The sequence below is a fragment of the Lynx canadensis genome, chromosome B2, assembly GCF_007474595.2.
Source record: "Lynx canadensis isolate LIC74 chromosome B2, mLynCan4.pri.v2, whole genome shotgun sequence".
In the NCBI taxonomy this organism is placed as follows: Eukaryota; Metazoa; Chordata; class Mammalia; order Carnivora; family Felidae; genus Lynx; species Lynx canadensis.
Window position 1 is genome coordinate 97,384,130 of NC_044307.1, and position 23,513 is coordinate 97,407,642.

At 37.8% G+C, this 23,513-nt stretch overlaps 1 protein-coding gene across 2 annotated transcripts in view; it reads right to left on the reverse strand.

The window, feature by feature from the left end:
• The window catches only part of PDSS2 (decaprenyl diphosphate synthase subunit 2), a 262,983-nt gene that overhangs the window by 153,929 nt on the left and 85,541 nt on the right, over positions 1–23,513 (reverse strand). The gene's annotated exons all lie outside the window — the stretch shown is intronic.

Consider the following 23,513-nt stretch of genomic DNA (forward strand, 5'->3'; position numbering starts at 1 on the left):
ATGTATGCCATCAGCAAGTGTTGCCATTTCCTATTATTTATGGAAAGCATTATCATTCTAGACGACAATATGGCTTTAACTTATCATGTCATTTTATTTTTGCTATGAGTATTGAATTTCCATAATTTTTACTATAACTAAGGCCAGGAATACATGTTTTGTTTTGTTTTGTTTTTTATCTCCAAGTATTGCAAATGGGTGTCACACAAGAACTAAATGGCATCATCATCAGAAAGAGAGAAAGACAGACAGACAGACAGAAAGAAAGAAAGAAAGAAAGAAAGAGGAAGAAAGGGAAAGAACGAACAAAAGATGGACAATATATTATAATAAATTAATATTTAGAACAAAGCTCATGAGCACTAATCAAATAGGTATTATGTACATGTTATGAACATAGTTCTTGAATGTAGTGGAAAAAGCATTAAAAGTTTGTAATATAATACTCCATTAAATTATTAAGTCTTCCTTCGTAAATTCTGAACAAAGAACTAATTTAAATTCACATAGCCAAAATTAATGAGTTAGTTCATTACTTAAGGAAAATTTTTGCCCCTTTGCCTTCAAACAAATTTTTAAAAAGGTCCCCTTTGTACCCTCATTGGTTTCAAAATAAAGCAGAACTTCAGGTTCTCTGAAAAGGAATAGATATAGCTCCTTCTCTAATTATATTTCTCCACAATGCAGTAAGTGATCATCAGCAAGTTTGAGGCATTAGTAATTTTTAAAAAGAAGTTCTAATTTCCTAGGAAAAAAAAGTTAATTTACAGCCATTGTTATATCACAAGAGCAACAAAGAATCATCAGAAATATCCAAAGCTCTTCATTATCATGTAACTTTCTACTTAAAATCCTGTAGACCCGAAATGCAGGGAGGCTGGGAAGCACTCCATTTTGGAACAAGTAAATGTAAAATGGGAGCGCTTTCTAAGCTTTTTGCTTTGAATTACAAATTTTAACTTATGCTCTTAGATCCTTATTAATGTATTACCAAAGGTGAATTCTTCCCTTCTTAGATGATAATATTAAAGACAAGGTCTGAATTGGTTCTTAATTCTAGAAAGGGAAAAGAGGAGGGTGATGCTGTGTGTGAGCCTGTGCTTATGTTCTAGGGGTTGAGTCTGGTTAGGGATGAAGATATGATGACATGGTAAGAACTCTGAAAGGCTTACTTTTGAGAAAAGTTTGACTAAATCATGCTGATGAAACAGCTGTGGCAACACTTTTGACATCTTCAAAGTTCAGAGACGGGACCTTTCACAGGAGACACACACAAACAACAACAGCCAACACTTACACAGTGCTTCACATATGCCAAGAACTGTTCTAACAATTTACTACATATTACCTAAATTAATTCAGGACAACTTCAAGAGGAAGGCACCACAATTACCCTGATTTTGCAGATGAATAAGGAGAATGAGGCACATAAAGAGATCAAGCAACTTGCTCTTAGCTGGTAGGCGGTAGAGCCTTGATGAAGCAAAGACGTGACCACCCGTGCCAACTGGCTCTACAATCTACATACACTCTTAACCATCATGCTATAATGACTCTCCAATCATCTTCAGCTCATATACAAAAGCTACTTACTAAGTCAAATTAGAAGAGTGCAGCTTTAGAAACAAGTTTAACAAAAACTCTTCTCCCATTCATTAGCTGTAGGACTTGGAGACCATTACCTCTCCTAGAAAATGAGGTTAGCAATGCTTACTTTCCATAGTCACTGTATGGAAGAGGCAACATGAGTAAAGCATATAGCATTGTGGAAGCACATGGTAGATGATCACTTAATCAGAAAATTACATTCTCTGTCCTTATTACTTTTTTGCCACCTATTTTTTTCTCAACTCGTATTTTTTCTTTCTTCTAGTCCATTTCTCCTCCTATCTCTCAAAGCCTAGCCCATTCTACCCACATACATAATCTCTTAGAAGTTTCCTTTCCTACCTCCCCAAATAACAAAAGTTAAGGAATTCTTCCCACACACCCCCAACCCCTGCAAACATCATATATCCCTGAAACACTTGACACTTTTAGAACACATTCTGAAAAGGTCAGGAAGATAACCCATAGTGGACTGGCTAATAGAAATCAAGAGAACAGTCAGAAAAGCACACCTTCTGACCACTAATTTTCATGCAAGTCAGTGTTAACAACCAGAGAATAGATGAACAGCTTAAGTAAATTTAAAAACTGCTTTCAAACACTTCTTTAAATTTACTTCATTAACACTCTTAATAAAACAGTACTAAGATAAACTGATAATGTCCACAGCTCAAAATTAGCTCACAACCAGAGAATAAGAAATTTTGCTCCTGAGCATAAAAAATCCCTAGGATTCTAACTTTACAGAGATAGTATGTTTCACATAGTCCAGGCCTGAAACAGCATGAACTCTCAGTGCCTCTCTTCAGGATGGACACCAAACAGCTAGAACATGTCTAGAAGATGGTGAATCCTACACTACCACATGCATGCCTCAAGAAAAAGCTACAGATGCTAGCTTGGAGAATGGTAAAGTTGGCGTTCTCAAATTTATTGGGGCAAAAATGTAATGAATGCTTACTGCATGTTAGGCATAGTACTAAACAACAGTGAAGGGCATGATGATGAGCACTGGTGAGCTGTGGTCTCCCTTCTTGTGGATAATACAGTCTGGATTAATAATCCCAGTAAAATGTGGCATGAGCTACTCTAGGGGATGAGCAAGGACTAAGGGAGCAGAAAGAAGGGGCAACTAACGTAACTGGGAGCAAAAGAGACCTGAGACCTAAAAGATGAAAAGGAGGTAGCCAGGGGAGGTAAAGCTGGGAGGGGAAGTGAAGGAAAAAAAAGTGTTCCAAAGAAGAAACAATACGGGTGAAGGTTTGGAGGAAAGACAGGAGGACACAGCTATTTCCAGAACCAACATGGCAGGAGCACAGCGTGCGAGGGGAAGAGCAAGGCGAACGAAAGCTAGAGGAATTCACGAGAGCTGTCTACTATTGGAAAGGGCTCCTTCTGTCTGTAGAGGAGACAGAATTACTGTAGAAACTGACATTACCGGATAGAAAATATGGCAGGACAATTTTGACTCGACATGAAGAAAACACGAAGTAGCCGCTGGTGATGCTGAGTCCCTCGTTAACAGAGACGTTCAGGAAGCTGCACAGCCTCTGATGTGTATACCTTAGAGAGGAGCCTGGTCTATGGGACATCTGAAGTTTTTCCTTACTCTGGGTTCTTTATGGTCTCACCTCACTTATTTAATTATCCAATACTCTACAATATGTATAATAGGTGTAAAAGTTGGAAGAATCCTTTATTGTCATCAAAATTATAATGTCATGAATGAAAGCAGTATTTAGTACCTCATAATCTTTATCACTAAAGTTCTACAGAACTGTGTTCCTTTTAGCCAATGTAAACAAAAACTTCATCATTCGTTCGTTCAACTAATACAGACTGAACCTTTTCCATACATCAGGCGCTGTGCGAGGCAGAGGTGCAATGACAAGCTAAACCAGTCACAGAGCTTGTGGAACTTGCAAGTGAGCGGAAGAGACTGGAAATAATGAAAGAATCATGAATAAACATAAAATTACAACAGTAACAAATGCCACAAACGAAAAAGATGGTACTGTGAGGGCTTATAATAGGGGAACTGACTTAGCAAGCAAAGTCAGAGGCTTCCCTGAGGACGCGATGACTGAGTTGATACCCAAAGGAAGAGCAAGGGATGTAAAAGGGGATGGTGGGAAGAGAACAGAACAGAGGAGTATATCTGCTGCACAAAAACAGGTATATGTGAGGCTGAGAGCACCGTATGAAATGAGGCTGGAGAGACAGGAGAGACCACACAGGTCAAACAGGCCATGGTAAGACTTTTGCTCTTTACCTAAAAGAGCAATGTGAAGCCATGGCAGTATTTTATTAAGCACCTGGTGACATGATATTTAAAATCAAACAAACAAACAAACAACCCCAGAAAATCCTGTCATCAGTGGAGAAACGACTTGGTTGGAGGGGAAAGAAGGAAACAAAGTGGTATGAGGATCAGTTAGGAGGCTTTTGCAGTAGTCAATGAGAAATATGGCGGTAGCAGGGTGCCTGGGTAGCTCGGTCTGTTAAGCATCTGACTGGCTCAGGTCATAATCTCACAGCTCATGAGTTTGAGCCCTGCGTCAGGCTCTGTGCTGACAGCTCAGAGACTGGAGCTTGCTTGGGATTCCATATCTCTGTTTCTCTCTGCCCCTTCCCCGCTCATGCTCTGTCTCTGTCTCCCTCTCAAAAATAAACATTTAAAAAACTTTTAAAAAAGAAAAAGAAATGTGGGGGTAGCATGGTTGACAAACTAGAGAAGTACCAAATCTCAAGTAATATTTCAATTCAATTTCAGTAGATGTTGGATACTATGTAGTCCTAGAAAATTAGCTAATTAATATAGGTATAGCAGTACTTTTAAATTATATTTAAAATATTTTATTTTTAAATTATATGTTATAATAAATATAATTTACACCCAGAAAAGTCTGTACTTGAATTTTGGAGGTGGGGAGAAACTTGGCCTCCTCCAAAATTCTGCCCTAGATCTATAACAGATGAACAGCAAACATACACTAATATTCTAATAGGTACACAATTTCAAGGAAATAAGGACTGAATATCAGGTGAAACTTTGTGCACCCCAGCTCTGTTTCCTTCTCACATTATGATTTCTATGGCTAACTGCGGTTTTCACCGCATTGTTGAATCTTTCCATAACTACTGGCCAATTTCTCTTCCTTAACCCAATCCCGTAAATATTTCAAGTCCTCAAATCGCAGCTATGGCGCCTTTCCATATATCTTAAATTCCATTTCTTCAACACATTATGTACCAAACATGAGACGTATACAAAGAAATAAGTGGTGTAATACAAGAGCTATAATAATAGGTTCAAGATATGGTTAAATTGAATAATCCAAGGAACAGATATCAAAGATAGTAGAGTAACAAAAAGCTATCAGTACATGGAGGAAGAAAGAAAACTGCTTCTTGTTAGAGGTGCTCCTCTAACATTCAGACTGGTAGCATTCAGACTGAGGCCAAGAGGTGCTTAGACTTCCCTGAGCAGAGAATGGAGGTAGGAATGGGATAGGATTAATGGAATGGAAAGAGGGGTATTTTAGGAGAAACAGGTTATGTGTGACAAGAAAGTGGAAGAATGAGGAGCAGGTTTAGGAGCTGTGGGGCTACCCATCTGGGCACTATGTGAAGGTGAGCAAGCCCAGAAAAAAGACAGCCTAAAGAATGAAGGGCCTTGAAAGTCAGGTTTAGAGTTGCGACTTCATTCTGCAGGCCATCTGAAGGCAGGGATGGTTTGTCAGCAAGGGAGTAATGTGATCAGAGCTAAAGACTAAAACTGTTACTCTGGGCCTAATATTGTTACTCTGGCAGTAGCATGGTGGGTGCAGTGAAAGGGAGACAGAAGATTAGTTAGGAGTAGCTTCTTCCAACAGTCCAGGTGGGAGATAATGAGGGCCTAAATCAGGGCAGTGGCAGCAGGGATGGAAGAGAAGAGCTGAGCAATGGCAGCAGCATGGAGGTGGAACAGGCTAGTCTGGCCAGCCGACTGCATGAGGGTCTCCCCCCTCCGCATGCAGCGAAGGAAAGGTAAGGGCTGAATGTGAGGTTCAAACCTGTTTCCTGGAGATGATGATGCTAACATTCACGGGGATTGGAAGAAGAAGGAGAGTTAATGGGGAATTAATGAGCTCAGTTTTGGACATGTTAACTTTGAATGCAAGAAAGGCTTCCAGATGGAGATGCCCAGCAGGCAGCTGGAAATGCTGTGGCCAGAGATTTGGGAAGCATCTTCAAAGAGGTGATGGCTGAACCAGTAGGAAGTGATGGATGAGTTTTTGAGGAGAGAAAAAAGAGAAAAGTAGGAAAGAGAAGAGAAAAGGAACCTCGGAGAATTCCTTTACTTTAGGGTACTGAGGAAGGATGAGTAACCAACATGAAGGAACAAAGCGTTTCCACAAACAAATGAGTCTCTACAGATACCCAGAAAGAAGTATGAACATGTACGCACAGTGGAGGCAAAGAACTATAACAGAGCAGTGTATAGGAACGAGGGCCAGTAGTTGCCCCTTCCGTTGGCTTTTATGGTACTTACTACAAACCTCTAGTTTTGCGCTAAAAACACTGATAAAAGTGATAGAGATGACACAGACAAACAACAACAACTACAACATGCTATAATGCCAGGCCCGTGCTGTTTTCTGTGCATATGCTCTAATTCTCACAAAATCCATGCAAGGTGACTGGTAACATCTCTTCACAGATGAGGAAAATTAGAAAAAAAGGCTGAGAAAAGTGAAATAATTACTAGTCACACTAGTCAATTAGTCATGGAAGCGCCAAGATCTAGATGTAATTTGGAGCTCAGAGCCTAGGCTCACTAATGCTTTACGACCTAGCTATTTAATTATTTGCTCACAGGTACTACCTCACAAACCTGTGAGAACCTTGAAGGGACTCAGGCTCATCATCTCTGGATGCCCTGCACCTAGCAGAGTAACTGACATAGAATAGGACTCCAAAAAATACAAGATGAGAGAATAAATAGCTTCAAGAAGTAGAACAGCAGATTCTCCATCTCACACATCCCACCCAAACAGCCCCATTACTATTCCCGACTTTCCTCATCTCCCCTGCTCTCCATTTGCTACATTCAGGCATTCAGCTCCACGTATTGAGTCCCTCTTCCTAAATCAGAGTATATTCTTTAAGAGTGATAGCCACACAGGAGAAAAGCCCCCACATATTCTAAAAAACACGCTGAGATTTTAATGCTACACTGAAAAGTTACTGTATTGGAGAATTATACCACATTGAAGGACTTACCCCTTAAGTTTTAAATAGAGAGAAATCAATATATTGGAGTGTTTATGTGGTTTTTTTCCTCATTTAGGAGAAGTGACTGAATTCACTGCTGCATCAGTGCCCATGAGAGAAGGCTGTCCTCACTTTGAACAGAAGGTAGGGATTAGTTCCAGATGGAGAGCTGAGGTAGGACGGCAGAATTGGGGCACAAGAGAAAACTTTTGAGATGTATGCTCACGAGTTCAGAATTCTCACTTATGCCATGATCCAAATCACAATCTTTTGGTACGTTTATAGTCAAATATTAAGGAAACAATTTACTACCTACAAAGAAGGGACCAGCACCCTTGGGTCAGCTCAAAGCACCTCAAAATAAGGGAAAGATCAGCACTGCTCAGACCTCCAAGAGAATAACTCCCTCCAATGCTAACTCCTAGAGGTATAGAGTTTTACTATGTTATTATCCCACTCTTAATATATCCAATTCCAGTAAGTCAATCCAAAAAATGTAAGCATCAAAGATAAATGTCAAATCTAACATACATGAAGTAGGTTGATTGAAAAGATTCCTAATAAGTCTTTAAGACTGTGACTGCAATCCCTAGTTAAAAATTTTTTAAGTTTATTTATACAGAGATGACTGAAACAAAAGGATCAACTACAATGTGTGCAGTTTTTGCCAAAGAATCACAGAAATACTCTGATCTTTCCATTTTTTTTTAATGCTGATTACAACCTGCTAAACTGATTTTGTGACCCATTAATGAGTTGCAACCTGCAGTGTTTTGAAAAATAGCGTTTTAAGTCATGTAAAGTATGTGACATATAAAGTCAAAAGAACTGGAAATAAAATGTAAAATTAAGTAGAAATAGAAATATCACTGTTTAAAAACAAAAAAATCCGTCCATATACAAGAGCAAATTTAGTGTTATAAGAAAGCATTACAATTTTTTTAATGACATGGAAAAATACTTAAAATGTTAAATGAAGACAGAATATAAAACTGTATATATAATATCTCAACTATGTTTCAATATATGCACATACATATGCATATAAACAAGGCCAAGGACAAAAACTGGAAAAAAATATGGCAAAATTAATCTTTTAAATCTGGGTATCATTATATAGGTGTTCAATATACAGAGTAGCCTTGTATTTTTCTGTACGTTATAATAGTTTGTTTAAAAAATGAAAAGAAACAAGATATGAAGCAAATACCCCTAAATGGTAACAAGCGTTAATCAACGGATTTTTAGGTTAAGGGTGATCTATTTCCTAAAATGCATAAGAGCACAGATCTCTTTTTAAGTCTGGAGAAAAAAGTACTATATTTTAAGAATAACAGAATTTTAGGAAGGCAGATGACTTACTACATTATAGTTGTGTTTCTCATTTCAAGAAAAAAATTTAACCCACGTTTAATGAACCCCAGAGTCCAATGTTGGGTGCCTTGTGGGTTCTCCTATTTCACCTTTAATTTCTCTAAGATTTAGACACAAGGCCAATGTTTAAATGGTATCAAAGAAGTGCTGTTAAAAAAAAAAAAATATATATATATATAATTAGCAATTCAATGACAGTAATATTACTCAGTTGTAAAAGAAAAAAATTAATACTCATGAAAATTGTTTTAAAGCACTATAATTTGAGGGAGACTAAAAATAGTCCACATGTCACAGATTTTTATGTAAAATTAGCAGAAGAACTGGAGGTTAATTTCCATTGACAAAATGACCCAAATTGTATTATTCCTGCCATATCTATCCTGAGACTAAACTGCCCTAGACTTGAAACAACTTTAGGGCCTGAGGTGACCAGCCCTTAGAATCTGGGAGCTGTAGCAGTCACTGACATGGCTCGAGGGCCACATGCACATCCCACCCGAATTAAATCCCTGAGGGACATCAGGGCCAAGGAACTGGCTTACCAAAGTCCTCCCAAAGCTGCAATTAGGTTTGATGGGCGTGTGGCAGAAGTCAGGCGCTGGAAAAAAAGGAAGCAAGAGAGAAGAGAAAGTAGAATGGGGGTAGGGCACAGGGATTGTTGAGCAAGGGTAGAAATCAAGCCAGGAGCTTTTCAGAAATGATTACTGAACACCAGTAGTTTAATGATACGTGACTGAAATAAAAGAGAAGTATAAAATAATGCCATAATTGATCAAGGTTGCAATAAGATATAGGCTGGCCACCTTGGAATTAAACATACCACCAGAAAAACAACAACAATGCACAAAGACTTTCCCACTCAGATGATAATTGGAGATTTATTTTAAAATACCAATGTAGAAAAATAGGGACATTTTAAAAAATAATATTTTGATCACACTGAAAGCTCTGTTAAAATGATCTCATACAATAATTTTTACATACAGACCCCTTTTGTTCACATTTTTACACAGCGATTTAGTGTGGAAGCAAAGGAGTAGAAAAATCAAGTGCTGGAATACAGGCATCATTACACTACACAGACACAGGAGACTCACACTACCACTCAAGCAGTGACACTGGCTAAGAGCTAGCACTGTGAATTACACCTCCTACTACCACCATCCGTCTGCGCAGGGAATAAATCAACCAAACATGAATGAGTGTTCCCTTAATGCTCAGTGCTTTTCTCAACTTGCAGTCCTGATTAATCTTCCATAATTTTCTATGGTTTTACTCGGTTAGCACGTAAGCACATTTTTTATCAGAAAAGAATCTCTTTAGTAAAAAGAACATCTTAACGTAATACTCAATTTGTTTAGTACTTGGTGCATCAGTCCTATTAGCTAATGAAGGTGGTTCAAGTGTGCAAAATTTAGAATATATGCATTAAAATAAGTTGGAAAAGAGAAAAAGGTAAAAGGTCATTCAGTTGGCTTTTACATAACATTAAGAAGTGAAGCCAAAAGTAAAGATACAATAGCAGATGGTTGAAGCCAGTAAAAATAAGCAAGTTGGGGGAAAAAATGATGAAACACTTTATAGAGAAACAGATAATACCTTAAGGGAAAATTGGGGTGGGGGCTGGGATGCAGCAAAGTACATCCTGGATTGTGGCAAGAGAAATGAGTTTTTAAAAACTGAATAGAAAAACAACCAAGATCTAAAACCATATTATTGCAACATGGTGGCTCAGAAATCAAGTGCAAAATTTTTAGGGACATCTCTTTTATTTTTCCAAAATCAACACTGAAATCAAGATACAGGAATCCAAAATATGGGAATTAGAAGTGACAGGTGGTGGGACACAGACTGCTTGTATTCATCTTTCACATAATCTCCACCAGAGAAAAGGTCTCATGATTGACTGCCTGTGTTGTTCAAAACTGTTAGCTCTCATAATCACAAATATTGCCATCCAATAACATTAAGATCTTATAAATATTTTAAAAAGCCACCTGGGGTGGTTGCCTGGGTGGGTCAGGTGGTCAAGCATCTGACTTCAGCTCAGGTAGTGATCTAACAGTGTGTGGTTTGAGCCCTGCATCAGCCTCTGTGCTGACAGCTCAGGGCCTGGAGCCTGCTTCAGATTCTGTGTCTCCCTCTCTTTCTACCCCACCCCCACTCACGCTCTGTCTCTCTCTCTCTCTCTCTCTCTCTCTCTCTCAAAAATAAACATTAAAAAAGAAATTAAAAAAAATAAAATAAAATAGGCACCCAGAACACCAGTCTGGCTCAGTTGGTGGAGTGTGTGACTTATCTTAGGGTCGTGAGTTTGAACCCCAGGTTGGGGGTAGAGATTACTTTAAAAAATAACAATAATGGGGCGCCTGGGTGGCGCAGTCGGTTAAGCGTCCGACTTCAGCTCAGGTCACAATCTCGCGGTCCGTGAGTTCGAGCCCCGCGTCAGGTTCTGGGCTGATGGCTCAGAGCCTGGAGCCTGTTTCCGATTCTGTGTCTCCCTCTCTCTCTGCCCCTCTCCCGTTCATGCTCTGTCTCTCTCTGTCCCAAAAATAAATAAACGTTGAAAAAAAAATAAAAAAAAAATAATAAGCAAACAAATAAATAAAATAGCCACCAACAGAGGTAGTAAAGGGGAAAGGTTATTATGATAGTAGCATCTCCCAAACTATGTGTGCCGATTTTTTATAGCTTCATTCACATGGTATTAATTAATAGGATGGCACCTACTGAACGAAGACAGGGAAGCTTGGAATAAATTACACAGATTATTCTAGCCAATTTAATCCTCAAGTAACAGTAACACTTGCTGTACTCTACCAGGTCACAAGGCTCTGGGAAGAAATCTCTCATTTACCAGACTGCCAGCAAGCTTCCTGGGGAGAGAGGGGGGTAGAGGATAGACTGATGGTCTCATCCACCCTGGTACAGCCCCAAGCCTTCAGAGGTGTTAGCTCATCTAACCTGACAACCATCCTGTGAGGTGGCAGTTTTCCTCTTTTTATTGATGAGGATACTGAGGCTCATAGTTTATTTTCTCTGGATCAATGATTACCACTGATAAACTACATAGCTGTATTCATTTATTTTAGTTATTGTCTCCCTTGAGTAGAATGTAAGCGTGTTACAACATATTTACTTGTCTACAGTTGTGTCTCTAGTGCTTAGAATAGTGCCTGGCACACACAGACATTCAATAAATACTTACTTGAATGAATTAATAAGGTAATCTGCCCAAGATTATATAACCAAGAAGTGAGAGACCTGGGGCTCAATTCAGTTGTCTGCCTCCAAAGCCCATGTTCACTCAAACTAGAGAAATGATGATCACAGCAGCATTAAAATACAGAGAGCAAAGATGAATGGTGGCTTAGAACGAGGGCTTAGAAAGTACCTTATAGGTAAGAAGTATGGAAAAAATTTTAAAGTTAATTTCTCCTAAGCACCTTCTTGAAACTTCTCTTGATTATAGGTCTGGTGTATTGAGAGCTGGATGAGCAGCTGGGTGCAGCCTTCTCCTTATACTCAAGTTCAACAAGACTCACAGGCAGCACAGAGCCAGAGGATTTGCGGTCCATTAAACACAAGGCCACGGGAAGCCTTGAATAGCGCCCATTCACACAGAGGCTGAGCAAAGTTTGCACTGCAGTGAGAGTGCTGTCCAGGTTAGAAACCACAACTAAAAAACAACAACAAAAACCCTCACAGACTGAAGGAGTAGCCAGGGTCTACACCATACCCAAGGAATCTTATACCGAAATGAAGATCTGCATAGGCCCAGTTTATGGCTTATGGCCCTGTGCCCTTTTGGTGGCCTGGGACAGTCGATCCTCTGAAACAGTCCATAAAATTACAACTTTTAGGGAAGGAACAGATGACATTTTTCACCATTTTCGCTGAACACCTTGAATGCTTTCCTTGAAATCGGGCGGAATGTGAATTTCTCCATGAGAAGAGTTAATGGGATAATTTATATACATTCCAGTTTTATTTCTAGGAATATATTAAAATAAGACAGGAAATTTATGTTTAGAGATTTTTTGTTCCCATCCTAATAGCTGTATTTTGTCCTAATTCATACTAAAATAATTCATTAAAAAACATTTTTTAGTATTTATTTATTTTTAATATGAAATTTATTGTCAAATTGGTTTCCATACAACACCCAGTGCTCATCCCAGAAGGTGCCCTGCTCAATACCCATCACCCACCCCCCTCTCCCTCCCACCCCATCAACCCTCAGTTTGTTCTCAGTTTTAAGAGTCTCTTATGTTTTGGCTCCCTCCCTCTCTAACCTTTTTTTTTTTTATCCTTCCCCTTCCCCATGGTCTTCTGTTAAGTTTCTCAGGATCCACATAAGAGTGAAAACATATGGTATCTGTCTTTCTCTGTATGACTTATTTCACTTAGCATAACACTCTCCAGTTCCATCCACGTTGCTACAAAAGGCCAGATTTCATTCTTTCTCATTGCCAAGTAGTATTCCATTGTGTATATAAACCACAATTTCTTTATCCATTCATCAGTTGAGGCACATTTAGGCTCTTTCCATAATTTGGCTATTGTTTATTTTTGAGAGAGAGAGAGAGAGAGAGAGAGAGAGAGAGAGAGAGAGAAAGTGCATGCGCATGTGCACAAGTGGGGGAGGGGCAAAAAGAGAGGGAGACATAGAATCCAAAGCAGGCTTCCGGCTGTGAGCTGTCAGCACAGAGCCCGACGATGTGGGGCTCAAACTCAGAGACCGCGAGTTCATGACCTGAACCGAAGTCGGACGCTGAACTGATTGAGCCAACCAGCTGCCCTAAAATAATTCATTTTTAAAAGGTAAAGGATAGCACTATAGCTCTAAAGTACCATGAAATACAAAAAAAAAAAAAAAAAAAAAAAAAAATGCTGTGGTCATGATTAGGCTTTGCTTCATAAGGATGCCAGTTCTCCCTCAAAGTTTTCCTTCCAGAAGAGTTTGGGGCATAAGCTAAGAATGACAGCCTTTAATTTCACAAGAAATAAGAAAAAACTAATGAGAAAAGTCATAGATTCTCATCTCCCCACAAATAAGGCAGTGGAGCCTATGGACAACCATGACTTTTTGGGGACAAGAGCACGGGCAAGGGGAGTGGGAGGAGAGGGTGTAAGCGACCAGTTTTACAGTACCTACCTACTCTTCATGAAGTAGGTACTATACACTTCCCTCCATTTTACAGGTGAGAAAGCTGAGACCTTGTCCAAGGTCAAAAGTAAGTGGAGAGTCAGAATTCAAAGTTGGGCCTATTTGACTCCAAAGCTGCTCCCATAATTACTGGTTATTTGTTGAAGTTCTTTGGTTCCCAGGGACCAATAACGTGGAGGCAAGGATATGATTCCAAAGTGGAAGGACAGAGGGAACTTAGGTGTAAAACAAACAAGCTAGGCTTTGTTTCCAGTTGGTGCAGAGCTGAAGAGCCTTTAAACAATCATTGGAATATAAAACCAAATTAAAATAGTTATTGTTAGTACTTTTTAAACCCTATAACTACTCAAAAAAATTAGCATCTACATTTCTTCCAATGTACAGCCTTGTAGCACAATGTTTACTTCACATTTCTAAACTGAAATGTTTCCACCAAGATAAAGGTCACTTTAGCACCACAAACAATAAAGAGTCCAAGATTCTAAACACTGCTTATTGATACACTAGAAACTCAATCTTGTCCACTTGATCCCAGAAATAAACCCAAATGCACGCAATACTCTTATTAGCACTTTATATGCATTCACTCACTTGAACCTCACACAATGTTGTAAGGTGCCATTTTCTATTCTGACTTTACAGATGAGGAAACTGAGACAAAGAAGTAATAAGTTAAGTGGGAGAGCCATGATTCTAACCCAGGCATTAGGATTCCAGGGCCTACATCTTTCCTTACCCTCCCTGCCCCCATTTAAAAAACAATATCAAAATTTTTTTTAATTTTTTGTTTAACGTTTATTTATTTTTGAGACAGAGAGAAACAGAGCACGAGAGGGGGAGGGGCAGAGAGAGAGGGAGACACAGAATCGGAAGCAGGCTCCAGGCTCTGAGCTGTCAGCACAGAGCCCGACGCGGGGCTCGAACTCATGGACCGGGAGATCACGACCTGAGCCGAAGTCGGACGCTTAACCGACTGAGCCACCCAGGCGCCCCAACAATATCAAATTTACAGAAAAGTTACAAGTACAGGACAAAGAAAATTTTTTTTCCTGAACCATTTAAAAGTGAGTAACACATCACTACCATCTAATTCTCAGAAGCCGTTTAAGTTTTGCCAATTATCTCAATCATATTCATTAGAGCGAAAGGATCCAATTCAGAATTATACATTGCACTTAGTTGCTCTGTCTCTGGTTTCCTTTAATCTAGAAGAGTTTGTTAGTTTTTCCTTGACTTTCAGCCTTGATGATTTTGAAGATCATAGGCGAGTTATTTTGTAGAAGTTCCCTCAGTGTGGGTTTGTCAGACATTTCTTCATGATTAGATTCAGGTTGTGCCTCTTTGGCAGGAATATTGCGGAAATGATGCTATGTTCTTCCCACCTCAATTTCAGTTTGTTTTCTCACAGCAGATTTTCACTTTGACCATTTGAGGAAGGTGATGTCTACCAGAGTTTTTCACGGTAAAGACACACTTTATCTCTTTACAATCAATAAGCTTGTAGGGAGGTATTTTGAAACTATATAAATACCCCATTCCCCATATATCAGAGCATGCCAGACATTGGTAAACACTTATAATCCCTACTTCTCTTGAGCAAATATGTCCCATGAGCTCAATTAAAAAAAAAAAAAAAAAGATTTGGGAAGATAAAAATGTATTTCTGCTGACAAATTTTCTTAGATGAGTATAAAGAAAATTTGAGGTTTAAATTGATAAGCAAATGATTGAACAGCAAAAGTTTCAATATTTGAGATACATAGTCATTATCCTGACCCTGAAAAAAACTACACAGTTAGTAATAATGATAACGGAAAAGATAAGGGAAAAGGTCACAAATAGAGAATTTGTTTTAAATAATGGCTTTTAAAAAGATACTGCAGGGGCGCCTGGGTGGCGCAGTCGGTTAAGTGTCCGACTTCAGCCAGGTCACGATCTCACGGTCTGTGAGTTCGAGCCCCGCGTCAGGCTCTGGGCTGATGGCTCGGAGCCTGGAGCCTGTTTCCGATTCTGTGTCTCCCTCTCTCTCTGCCCCTCCCCCGTTCATGCTCTGTCTCTGTCTGTCCCAAAAAGAAATAAAAACGTTGAAAAAAAAATAAAAAAAAAAAAAAGATACTGCAAAATAAATATTATCTCAAATTTACCAGAGAGAGAGAAACTAGGGATGACATAAAAGTTAGAGACAAAAATGTTTTATACCATATTAAAAGAAAAAAATAAAATAAAATTGAAAAAAAAATGGTACAAAAGTAATTATTCTTTCCATACTGCCAATCATGTTCCAAACCTTATAAATTTGAGGACAATGATAAAAGTGTAAAATCTTTGCCTCTGAACACATCTGTCAAAAACCTAATGAATTTGGTACCCAAATGTACGCAATGATTTTCCTTGGTATAAAGTTCTAGTGTGGTTATGTTAACAAGAACTGTATTATTTGTATCATTTGATATCAAAAGTTTCCCCCTTATCCACAAAGTAGCCAGACTAATGCTAGGTTAAAAGACAGGTGAATCCTGTGGCCAACATATTTCAGGATTATTTTGCTTTGTTATTCATACACAGGTAAAAACTAGAAAACTTATCGATAGATTAGTTAGGCCTACCAAAATGCTTGACTGTTTGCAATGTGTTCCTCACCTTCAGACAGTTTATATTTTAATTCATGTTTGCTGAATGGCTCTAACTGTTGCATAGTATTCAAGAACTGAAAAGTGATCTACAATACATAAGCACTGACAATCTTCACTCTGTACTCTGGTCTCCCATTCACTCTGGTCTCCAAATGATATACTTTACAAGCTATTGCCTATATAAAAAATTAGTAAAAATTATAGTTAAAAAGCAAAATTATTTAAGATCATCTAGAAGGTCTAATGTTCTCACTCTTTCCAGAAATGCTGTTATTCTATGTCTGCATTCTTCTAAAACATTAACTAACTACAGTGGGATCCAATACTTTCCTCCCAAACAGCATTAACAGAGCCTTGGATTGATATACACTTCTGAACAGTCTTTCAGATGATAAAAAAATATTTTCATATTTTTATGAGATTTTAGGGGAATGGGCTAATAAACTAAGACTTTCTGGTAAAGGAACTTTGTGAATCACAGAAACATGATTAAGTTTATCCATTCAGAGGCCTGCTAAGTCCCATTTCACAATACCACAATTTTAAAATGCTGCTAGGAAATGTATTTTTATGAAAGCAAACCTACCTAAGAAAATGCAGCAAAAACGGCATTTTTTTCCCTGCAAACATGCAGAAAAAGTCATGTTTCAAAAAAAGCAGAAAATTAACCTTAACTATTAGGTTAGTATTGCTATTATGAGTTTATCTTTATTGAACTTAAGGATGTGCCATGGTTATCTTTTAATTTTTCAATATCACAGAAAAGAGTCACGGAGCTTAAGTGTACTAAATATTCCTAAATAAGTCAATAGTAGGAAAAGCAAACAGAATAACCTTGGTTTGGCACTTTATAGTTGTATACATTGAAATAATAAGGATTTCCTTCCATTTTTTTCCCCTCCCATTTTTAATATATAAAACTCAGTAGAAGGCTCTAAAATTCTATTATTAAAAATTATCTTTTGGGACACCTGGGTGGCTCAGCCAGTAATTGTCAGGCTCTGCTGACAGTGTGGAGCCTGCTTGGGATTCTCCTCTCTCCCCCTCTCTCTGCCTCTTCCCTACTCGCTCTCTCAAAATAAATACTTAAAAAAATTCTCTTTTATAAATATGTAATTTTCGTGTAACTTACATTAATCACTCCATTTGTTTCAGTTTACCACAAAATAGTTCCTGTATTTATTATAACAAAGTATTTTTTAATAGCCACACTTTTAAAAGTCAAAACTAGTCTGTTTAAAGCCAAGTCCTTCCCTGCTGTAATTTTTCTCATATTAGCTAATATGACAGCAATAACTAAACATGGCTAGCCATTGTAATTATATTACAACTGCCTTTCCTCCCCGGATACCGTGTTATTATGTTACCTCTTCAGACTCCTTTTAACTTTACATCAATAAAGTTTTTCTGAAGAAGCAAAGCCTTTACTTATAAAAAGAGGGGTGGCACCTCTCAATAGGACAGCATTAACATTTTGTCCCCAGTTTCTGAAAATGCCAGAGATTCTCAAATTAAGAGTCCCTCAATTTAATTTATGAAATCTTGAGGTAAAATAACAGGCTGGAAATAATAAATGAATTTTACAGAGAAATGACTTAGAAAATCAGTGGAAATTTTAAAATGTACTTTTCTATTCTTTTTCTCAGGAAAAAAGCTTATGATTTTAAAAGGTTGGAGATTTTAAGCAAACACTCAGTGGTTTTGGAAATGTAGTTTCCATGGCAACCAACATGGTCTTCTTTATATAGCATAAACAGATGGTAAAGAGTGGTCATGTTTGTTTCTTTGCCAGTATATCAATAAAACGGTTATAATACTGTACTGAATACACTTAAACTATTTAATAAATTTAATGTACCAACCACAAGATCTAGTAATTTAGACAGACAAATATAATTAACTAGTATCTGAGGTTTTTTTCTTTTTAATAAACACATGAAGATCTTGAACAGTGAAGTCACTATACTATACTCCACAGTCAACAGTCTTCCTTGGCAAGACTCTGTACAAATGTTTTCGCAGCACTTGCCATGCAGGGCCTATCACCACAAATATGACTCTCATGAGGAGAAAATAATGGACTGAAATAATAAAAGTGGAACCCTGTCTGTAAATATATTCCTTGGCCACCTTTTCTTAAAGAACAAATGAAAAATTAAGAAGAGCAAAGAGTTTCTTTACAATAAACAATAGGCTGTAAAGCAAAGGGCAACACTGTTATTTAAAAAGTAGAATCCATTCTATGTACACAGCAGTGGCTTTCAGAAGTGCAGGTGCTCTGAATTCCACAGGTTTAACTGCGGTAACTTGCTAGGTACTATTTGCTAAAGAAGTAAAATAAGCCAAGAAACTATAAATGTGATTAGTCTGGCAGCGAAAGTTTGAAGAGCCAATTCCTGCATGTATGATCAACACACATCTGAAGCAGTAACCCTGTATCTGGAAGGCAGTCAGTCAGAAGAGGCTGTTCCTAAGCCGGTGGCTCAGCAGGGGCACTGGCAACTGGCAACCTTTCTTAATAGGCCCAGCTTTGAGGCACTGACATATTTGCCAAGCTAGGCAAGGAATGCTTACCTTAAAAAAAATGGGGAGCATATTTACTATTTTTAATTACATAAACAGCCATCTGATTACACTTATAAAACGGCATTCGGTAAATGGTACCTGTCCTATGGTCTCCCTCGCACGCATCTATCCTTAAATTTGCTGACTTTCATCGTTTATAAATTCTTTCTATGCTCCTCACGTCAAAGTAAGTTCATGGGAAGTGAGGTACTTCATTTTGCAGAACAATCCATGATAAGAATACAGAAAAAGGGTATGCATATTTATGAAAGGAGTAAATTTGGATGATGTAAAGTATGTCACGGTTTAAATGAGAAACAAACAAAAAATTTCATTTAAAACATTTTAAGAGTAGAAGAGACCGTCCTAGATTTATATTTGACTCACTGGGAAGAAGATTTTTAATTATGTGTCTTGGATGAGCTACAGTGAACTCCACAGTCTACTAAAACTGCTGCCATGACACAATTTGGGGGAATTATTTAAACCTGGAGAAACTAGGAAAGCACCTCCTTTCTCACAAGAGGCTGGAGAGTCTCCAACAAGGTACTAAACTCATTCACCCAAAAAACCTACATGCCTACCTACAGTGAGTGATCATTACTTGAGTGATCATGTAACCAGAAGCCCTTTTCAGGGGGTTTTCAGTGTATCTGAAACTACCTAGCAACCGACAGCCCCCAGCTTAGCTCAACTTCTAAGAGTGATTCTCAACCCTGGCAATAAAACGGAATCAATTAAAGAGCTTTAAATATAATGATACCAACATCCTAGGCATATTCCAAGTTAGGCAAAATCACATACCCCTCAATGTGTCAACTATACTTCAATTAAAAAAAATTAAAGGAACAAAAAAACCCAAAAACCATTCTCCTCAGGTGTGATTTTAAAGTGCACCAGAGAGACTGTGATTCAGGTTTCTCTTTACTCCTGATGAGAAAGAGATCTCAAATCACCACTTTTCATCTTTTCAGGACACACAATTCAGTGTTAAGATTGCTTTTCCATTGCAGAGAGGCACAAGACTGTTGTCCTGAATTATATGGTATAGTTAATTTTACTATAAAGGAGTTCAACAAAATAAATATAAGACTGAGGTGTGAAAAAACTTCCCCTGTGAATTCTTCCAGATAGGAAGGTTTACCTCTTGAAGATTAACATAATCAGCAAGACCCCTGAATAGCGAATTTTCACTCCTCTTAGTCTCTACCTTCAGCAGTCACAAAATAAATGCAGCAGTGTGATTATCACTTATTACTTCACAAATATGATATTCTCTTCTTCAAGAATGACCTCTAAACTATCACCAACCGTAGTGAAAACTCAGGTGTTTGGAGAAGGAAAATCTGCAGAGGTAAGAAGGACACTTTTTATCACCTTCTGGAGCACACAGATAAAAACAATTCTTAACAACCTGTATATACTGTCCCAAAGAGTAGACATGAACAACATGGATCAGAAATGTTACTTTGAACCACGTATTAGTAGCAGAATTCTACTATATAGAAGCTTGCAAATGTCTGGTAGACTGTGATAATAGTTCTTTATATACATGGTTTTCTCCACTCAAATTATTTGCAAGAAGACCAATGACGTTGTGCTTGATATGAAATAGCAAATACAAATAAAGTAATTATAAACTCTCCCAATTGTCAGCAATAGAGAATGGAGAGAAAAATATAGTTAAGTAATCTCAGAGGATAAACCATGATGAAACTAGGACCTTGGAAATGATTGCTACATTTTTGTTTGTTTTCTTACATTTCCGCAGGCTATTAAAATTTCCACAAGTCATTTATTTTTTCCTTGAAAAACTTTATTTGGCTATTTGTGTGTCTGGTGCTATTAACTCATCATAATTTTATATCAAATCCTCATAACATTACATGATTGAGGTTTAATTCTAAAAAAATTTCAAAACACACAAAACAGGAAAAAATATCACCCTAATGCATTTGGGAAGAAACAACCTATTAAAGAGAATAATTGTGTCTGGCAGAATTCTAGAGATGACAGAAAACAAGAGGAAACAACATTTCTTAATGTTATTTAAATATGCACACAGGAGACAGGGAGATATGCTAGGACAGAGAATCAACAGGAACTCTAGTCTTCCTGCACATAAAATAGAGCTTCATTAACAATAAAGGAACAGGTGTCTTGGGACCCATTTATACAGGCTATTAACTATTATGAGCTGCTGGTATCCAAATTTATTTTAGTACCAGGCAACTGATTAAAAATAAATACAAATTTAAATTCCATCTATTAGCATGTGAAAGCAATGCCTAGCTTTCCAGAGCTTAATTTAATACAAAGGTATTTTTCTATGGTCCTGATCACAAAGGATACTGAAATTCATATACAATATCTCCTAGGTCCCAAAACAAAGATTTTCATATTAAAACACATTTGAATGCGAAAAATTGACAAGTGGCCTTTGTCTTGATCTGACAAGACCAAATAAGCTTTGTTTATTAAGAACTAAAATTTTTTATTTATTATTATTATTTTTTAATGTTTATTTAGTTTTGAGAGAGAAAGAGACAGAGACAGAGCGCGAGACACAGAATCTGAAGCAGGCTCCGGGCTCTGAGCTGTCAGCGCAGAGCAGGACGTAGGGCCCAAACCCACGAACCGTGAGATCACAATCTGAGCCGAAGTTGCACTCTTAACCGACTGAACCACCTAGGTACCCCTACTAAGAATTAAATTTTTATTCAAACTTAAATAATTAAACAAACACATGTATATCTTTTAAAACTGGGGGAGGGAACCAATACATTCCTGCTCTAAATTCAGTACATTTTACATTTATTTTGAAAAACATTGGGGCGCCTGGGTGGCGCAGTCGGTTAAGCGTCCGACTTCAGCCAGGTCACGATCTCGCGGTCCGTGAGTTCGAGCCCCGCATCAGGCTCTGGGCTGATGGCTCGGAGCCTGGAGCCTGCTTCCGATTCTGTGTCTCCCTCTCTCTCTGCCCCTCCCCCGTTCATGCTCTGTCTCTCTCTGTCCCAAAAATAAAAAAAAATAAAAAAAAAATAAAAAAAAAAAAGAAAAACATTGAGTGGGAATGGTTATCTTCTGATAATCTTCCTGTCTCATCTATAAATACTGATTAATAAATTAAACATTTGAACTTCTATGAGGAATCACCTGTACATCTTACTAAAAAATATTCAGAATGTTAGAGTTAACAGTGCATCAGGGATAACCTAGTTCAATACATTATTTTACAGAATAAGAAAATAAAGTTCAGTGAGGCTAAGTAATTTGCCTAAGGTAAACATAACAGCAATATGTCAACCACATAACTGTCCAAATACTATCATACTGTAAAATCAGTATGAGTATCTATCTTTCAAAGATGATGTGAAATTTCAATGTGCTAAGTGTTGTCGATGTTATTTCAAACTGTTACCTTTGCCTGTGTCTACTTTTTTAAAAAAATCATTTGGTTTATTCATTCATATGTGTTCTGATAGTGATATTATTTGTGCTTATTCCAATAACTGATTATGCTATGCTTTTTGTGCCATACTCTATGAAGAATAAAAATGGCACAATATGATCTACATCCATAAGTATCCAGTAAAAGCCACTGTAGATAAAATGGTGAAGAATTTGAGAGATTGATGAGGAAGCCAAAGAGAGAATCATGCTGCTTTAAAATATGGTGATATTTTCAATGGTAATAATTTGATAAGACCAGGGTTTCTCAATCTCAGCACCTCAAGCTGGATAAGTCTTTTTTGTAAGGATTTGTGCACTGCAGGCTGTTTAGTAGCATTCCTAACCTCCACCCAACTGATGCCAGTAGCATCAACTGTAACAAACAAAAATGTCTCCGGACATTGCCAAATGTGTCTACAGGCTGCAAAATCATCTCTGAGAAATACTGGATAAGACAGACTAATATACATAATGATACATACTAAATATCACCTAGAGAGAAGCAAAGCAAATCTGGAGCTTTACTATGCTTTTAAAGATAGCTTTGGCTCTCAGGCATCAAGAATTAGGGTACAGAGTAGAGGAATGAAATCACAAATTCAGTACCAAGGTGTGGCTTAGGTTTTTGATTCTATGGTTTTCTGCCACTAACTGTCAAAAAGTCCAAAGACATATGAATCGGTTCATGTTCCTAATGAGAGATAGGCTGGCGTTCAGGAGCAAGCCATCCAGTCCAAGTGTAACATATCCAATGGCCTCGGAGGATTAAAACAATGTGGTTTTGTCCTCTGTATATGAATTCTGTGGCAAAAACAGTTATAAAACCAATCTCAAATATCATACTTCCCAAAGATATCAAAAATACTGAAGGTTTATCATACTAGAGATTTCTAAAATGTTAGGTTGAGAACCAAATAATTGAGATGGCAAACAAATGTCAGATCAATGTAATATAGCTGACCCTTGAACAACATAGGTATTAGGGATGCTGACTCCTTGCATTGTTAAAAATCTATGTATAAGGAGGCCTGGCTGGCTCAGTCCAACTCTTGACTTGAACGTCCTAACTCTTGACTTTGGCTCAGGTCATGATCCCAGAGCCACGGGATTGAGCCCCATGTTGGGCTCCATGCTAAGCATGCAGCCTGCCTAAGACCTCTTTCTCTCCCTCTGCCTCTCGCCCCTGCTCTCTCTCAAAAAAAAAAAAAAAAAAAAAATCTATGTATAAAAAAAGTCTATGTAAAACTCTGACTCCCCCAAAACTTAATAGTCTACTGTTGCCTGGAAGCCTTACCAATAAATAGTCAATTTAACACATATTTTGTATATTATATGTATTATATACTGTATTCTTACAATAAAGTAAGCTAGAGAAAAGAAAATGTTAATAAGAAAATCATAAGGAAGAGAAAGTACACTGACAGTACCGTATTGAAAAAAGTCCACTTATA